At 50.6% G+C, this 5,829-nt stretch overlaps 1 non-coding gene across 1 annotated transcript; it reads right to left on the bottom strand.

Moving 5' to 3' along the window:
• Positions 1–306: 306 nt before the first annotated feature.
• Trnaa-cgc (transfer RNA alanine (anticodon CGC)) lies at positions 307–381 on the bottom strand. The gene has a single exon. It is a non-coding gene; the product is annotated as a tRNA-Ala (tRNA).
• Between the last annotated feature and the right edge of the window lie 5,448 nt (positions 382–5,829).

Genomic DNA, 5,829 nt, shown 5'->3' with positions numbered 1-5,829 from the left:
TCTACGATTAATAATTTTGTACAGCGTCGTGGCGCAGCGGTAAGCGCTCGGGTTCATAATCCGAAGGTCGCCGGATCGAATCTCGCGCCATGCAACCCTATTTTTTAGTATTTGTTTTTTGTAATTCAAATATATATATATATATAATTCCCGGCAATCAGTTGCAACAATTATGCATATAATAAGTCGTTTGTCGTGGAAAAACTGACGACTTAGAACATCATTATGTTTTCCGCAAAAAAAGTTGTATTTCACAAATGTTATTAATTGTCTTCATAATGAAACTTCCTGGCAGATTAAAACTGTGTGCCCGACCGAGACTCGAACTCGGGACCTTTGCCTTGCGCGGGCAAGTGCTCTACCAACTGAGCTACCGAAGCACGACTCACGCCCGGTACCCACAGCTTTACTTCTGCCAGTATCTCGTCTCCTACCTTCCAAACTTTACAGAAGTTCTTCTGCGAACCTTGCAGAACTAGCACTCCTGAAAGAAAGGATATAGCGGAGACATGGCTTAGCCACAGCCTGGGGGATGTTTCCAGAATGAGATTTTCACTCTGCAGCGGAGTGTGCGCTGATATGAAACTTCCTGGCAGATTAAAACTGTGTGCCCGACCGAGACTCGAACTCGGGACCTTTGCCTTTCGCGGGCAAGTGCTCTACCAACTGAGCTACCGAAGCACGACTCACGCCCGGTACCCACAGCTTTACTTCTGCCAGTATCTCGTCTCCTACCTTCCAAACTTTACAGAAGTTCTTCTGCGAACCTTGCAGAACTAGCACTCCTGAAAGAAAGGATATAGCGGAGACATGGCTTAGCCACAGCCTGGGGGATGTTTCCAGAATGAGATTTTCACTCTGCAGCGGAGTGTGCGCTGATATGAAACTTCCTGGCAGATTAAAACTGTGTGCCCGACCGAGACTCGAACTCGGGACCTTTGCCTTTCGCGGGCAAGTGCTCTACCAACTGAGCTACCGAAGCACGACTCACGCCCGGTACCCACAGCTTTACTTCTGCCAGTATCTCGTCTCCTACCTTCCAAACTTTACAGAAGTTCTTCTGCGAAACTTGCAGAACTAGCACTCCTGAAAGAAAGGATATAGCGGAGACATGGCTTAGCCACAGCCTGGGGGATGTTTCCAGAATGAGATTTTCACTCTGCAGCGGAGTGTGCGCTGATATGAAACTTCCTGGCAGATTAAAACTGTGTGCCCGACCGAGACTCCGCTGCAGAGTGAAAATCTCATTCTGGAAACATCCCCCAGGCTGTGGCTAAGCCATGTCTCCGCTATATCCTTTCTTTCAGGAGTGCTAGTTCTGCAAGGTTCGCAGAAGAACTTCTGTAAAGTTTGGAAGGTAGGAGACGAGATACTGGCAGAAGTAAAGCTGTGGGTACCGGGCGTGAGTCGTGCTTCGGTAGCTCAGTTGGTAGAGCACTTGCCCGCGAAAGGCAAAGGTCCCGAGTTCGAGTCTCGGTCGGGCACACAGTTTTAATCTGCCAGGAAGTTTCATATCAGCGCACACTCCGCTGCAGAGTGAAAATCTCATTCTGGAAACATCCCCCAGGCTGTGGCTAAGCCATGTCTCCGCTATATCCTTTCTTTCAGGAGTGCTAGTTCTGCAAGGTTCGCAGAAGAACTTCTGTAAAGTTTGGAAGGTAGGAGACGAGATACTGGCAGAAGTAAAGCTGTGGGTACCGGGCGTGAGTCGTGCTTCGGTAGCTCAGTTGGTAGAGCACTTGCCCGCGAAAGGCAAAGGTCCCAAGTTCGAGTCTCGGTCGGGCACACAGTTTTAATCTGCCAGGAAGTTTCATATCGGCGCACACTCCGCTGCAGAGTGAAAATCTCATTCTGGAAACATCCCCCAGGCTGTGGCTAAGCCATGTCTCCGCTATATCCTTTCTTTCAGGAGTGCTAGTTCTGCAAGGTTCGCAGAAGAACTTCTGTAAAGTTTGGAAGGTAGGAGACGAGATACTGGCAGAAGTAAAGCTGTGGGTACCGGGCGTGAGTCGTGCTTCGGTAGCTCAGTTGGTAGAGCACTTGCCCGCGAAAGGCAAAGGTCCCGAGTTCGAGTCTCGGTCGGGCACACAGTTTTAATCTGCCAGGAAGTTTCATATCAGCGCACACTCCGCTGCAGAGTGAAAATCTCATTCTGGAAACATCCCCCAGGCTGTGGCTAAGCCATGTCTCCGCTATATCCTTTCTTTCAGGAGTGCTAGTTCTGCAAGGTTCGCAGAAGAACTTCTGTAAAGTTTGGAAGGTAGGAGACGAGATACTGGCAGAAGTAAAGCTGTGGGTACCGGGCGTGAGTCGTGCTTCGGTAGCTCAGTTGGTAGAGCACTTGCCCGCGAAAGGCAAAGGTCCCGAGTTCGAGTCTCGGTCGGGCACACAGTTTTAATCTGCCAGGAAGTTTCATATCAGCGCACACTCCGCTGCAGAGTGAAAATCTCATTCTGGAAACATCCCCCAGGCTGTGGCTAAGCCATGTCTCCGCTATATCCTTTCTTTCAGGAGTGCTAGTTCTGCAAGGTTCGCAGAAGAACTTCTGTAAAGTTTGGAAGGTAGGAGACGAGATACTGGCAGAAGTAAAGCTGTGGGTACCGGGCGTGAGTCGTGCTTCGGTAGCTCAGTTGGTAGAGCACTTGCCCGCGAAAGGCAAAGGTCCCGAGTTCGAGTCTCGGTCGGGTACACAGTTTTAATCTGCCAGGAAGTTTCATATCAGCGCACACTCCGCTGCAGAGTGAAAATCTCATTCTGGAAACATCCCCCAGGCTGTGGCTAAGCCATGTCTCCGCTATATCCTTTCTTTCAGGAGTGCTAGTTCTGCAAGGTTCGCAGAAGAACTTCTGTAAAGTTTGGAAGGTAGGAGACGAGATACTGGCAGAAGTAAAGCTGTGGGTACCGGGCGTGAGTCGTGCTTCGGTAGCTCAGTTGGTAGAGCACTTGCCCGCGAAAGGCAAAGGTCCCGAGTTCGAGTCTCGGTCGGGCACACAGTTTTAATCTGCCAGGAAGTTTCATATCGGCGCACACTCCGCTGCAGAGTGAAAATCTCATTCTGGAAACATCCCCCAGGCTGTGGCTAAGCCATGTCTCCGCTATATCCTTTCTTTCAGGAGTGCTAGTTCTGCAAGGTTCGCAGAAGAACTTCTGTAAAGTTTGGAAGGTAGGAGACGAGATACTGGCAGAAGTAAAGCTGTGGGTACCGGGCGTGAGTCGTGCTTCGGTAGCTCAGTTGGTAGAGCACTTGCCCGCGAAAGGCAAAGGTCCCGAGTTCGAGTCTCGGTCGGGCACACAGTTTTAATCTGCCAGGAAGTTTCATATCGGCGCACACTCCGCTGCAGAGTGAAAATCTTATTCTGGAAACATCCCCCAGGCTGTGTCTAAGCCATGTCTCCGCTATATCCTTTCTTTCAGGAGTGCTAGTTCTGCAAGGTTCGCAGAAGAACTTCTGTAAAGTTTGGAAGGTAGGAGACGAGATACTGGCAGAAGTAAAGCTGTGGGTACCGGGCGTGAGTCGTGCTTCGGTAGCTCAGTTGGTAGAGCACTTGCCCGCGAAAGGCAAAGGTCCCGAGTTCGAGTCTCGGTCGGGCACACAGTTTTAATCTGCCAGGAAGTTTCATATCAGCGCACACTCCGCTGCAGAGTGAAAATCTCATTCTGTCTTCATAATGTTAACCACGTATAGTTAACGGAAGACGTAGAAACGGTATCCCGAAACGAATACGTATAGCGTAAGTCAAACGTTCGAATTAGAATACAGACCCCACGAACACAAATTTGCTGCGGCAGGTATGAAATATAAACTCCGTTACTCGCTCGTTACACTTGAAGGACAGATGTTGAATGGGCCGAAACGAGCCGCCGCATAACAGCGTAGTTGCCTGCTAACTTCGAAAGAAGGTAGATGCGGTCCCTAGCGCAACTTACAACATCGTCGAAAATCAGTGCGGACGGGAGAGTTTTGGTAGACCCTGTTAAACAAAGGGAAAAATGGAGGCGGACAGTTGGAGAGCGATCCGCCTTCACCAACATGCATAAGCAATTCATTAATAGTTTATATATATTTGAATTACAAAAAACTAATAATTAAAAAAAATTGCATGGCGCGCGATTCGATCCGCCGACCTTCGGATTACGAACTCGAGCGCTTACCGCTACGCCACGACGCTGTACAAAATCATTAATCGTAGAGAGCATTTCACCGCAACGGTTTCTTTTAACTGTCGATTTTCTCGACAACGGCTGAGAAGTGCATCTTGGTGCTTTGCCACATTACACCTCTGGCCAAGAGCTTTTATTATGCGCAGTATGAATCGAATCTGAATTTCACAATTGGCGGCCTCCCCTTGTCAGTTACGGTAGTAGGTAGATCCATTAGTCTTTATGGTTAGTAGTAAATAATGTGGAAAAATATCACATGGTGACGCTAATCACGGTATTGACCAACTTTTGAAAGGAGGTTCGAAAGATGTGATGCTATTGGGGACCAGAAAGATAAAAGATGATGAGTACTATGTCGCAGATGACAGGTAAGAACAAGTGCAGCACGACGTAAGAGAGAGGCAGGCACGGAGAAGGCGCCAGCATGACATCAAGAGTACCCCAGGATAATCACTTTGTGAGCGAATGAGGGATTCAAGCCTTGCATGAATTGAAATGTGAGGGATTGGAACGACCCTCTCACGCTTAGTTCACTAACGTGGGGATAATGCCACGACCGGATGCGTCCACCGTTCGATCCGTTGCTGAGAGGTCAAACCGCGTTTGCGAAGGCCGCCCGAAGCTGCATACGGGCGTGCACCTCATTCAAAGTGTCAGCACCCGTCGGCGACACGCGCGACCTCCCCCGGGTCAGGTCGGCGACAGTCGAGGGAGGCAGCTGCGGCGGTGAGCTCCGCGTCGCGGTCACCACAGCGGCGCGGCCCAAACTCTCGTGAATTATTCGCGAAGCGAGGCGAGGCGGGTGCAAGCCGGGGGCGCGCGACGCCCGCCGTCCTGCGGTCGATAACAATGGAGCCGGCGCCGCTGCTACTGGCCCGTCCCCTCCGGTCGAGTGGCCTCCACTGTGGGTCCAGACAGGCCAAGCTGGGGTCTGGCGGCAGTCGCCGCGGGGAACGTGGACTGCCGGACGAACTGGTCCGTGTCTGCGTGACGGCGGGACGGAGATCCATGTGTGTGGCGTAACGGCAGTAAGAGTACGCATGTCTTGCACCCGTTACGGCAATGCTGCCATCCTGTGCATGCGGGAGCTGCTCGCCAGCAACAAATTGTTGATGTACCGCGTGAAAGTAAAACGCAATACAACACCGCCTCAAATTTCCACCTAACTACGCTCAGTTTATTTCATCTACATCTACATTTATACTCCGCAAGCCGCCAAATGAAGTGTTCAAAGTGTGTGAAACCTTACGAGACTTAACTGCCAAGGTCATCAGTCCCTAAGCTTACACACTACTTAACCTAAATTATCCTAAGGACAAACACGAGCACCCATGCTCGAGGGAGGACTCCTCCGCCGGGACCAGCCGCACATCCATGACTGCAGCACCTCAGACCGCAAGCCACCCAATGGTGTGTGGCGGAGGGCACTTTACGTGCCACTGTTATTACCCCCCTTTCCTGTTCCAGTCGCGTGTGGTTTGCGGGAAGAACGACTGCGCCCTCGAATCTCTCTAATTTTACATTATTGATCTCCTCGAGAGGTTTAAGTAGGGGGAAGCAATATATTCGATACCTCATCCAGAAACGCACCCTCTCAAAACCTGGACAGCAAGCTACACCGCGATGCAGAGCGCCTCTCTTGCAGAGTCTCCCACTTCAGTTTGGTAA

This window comes from Schistocerca serialis, chromosome 6 (assembly GCF_023864345.2).
Source record: "Schistocerca serialis cubense isolate TAMUIC-IGC-003099 chromosome 6, iqSchSeri2.2, whole genome shotgun sequence".
Classification (NCBI taxonomy): Eukaryota; Metazoa; Arthropoda; class Insecta; order Orthoptera; family Acrididae; genus Schistocerca; species Schistocerca serialis.
Note: the sequence above shows the minus strand (reverse complement) of the source record. Positions and strands in the feature narration are given on the sequence as shown.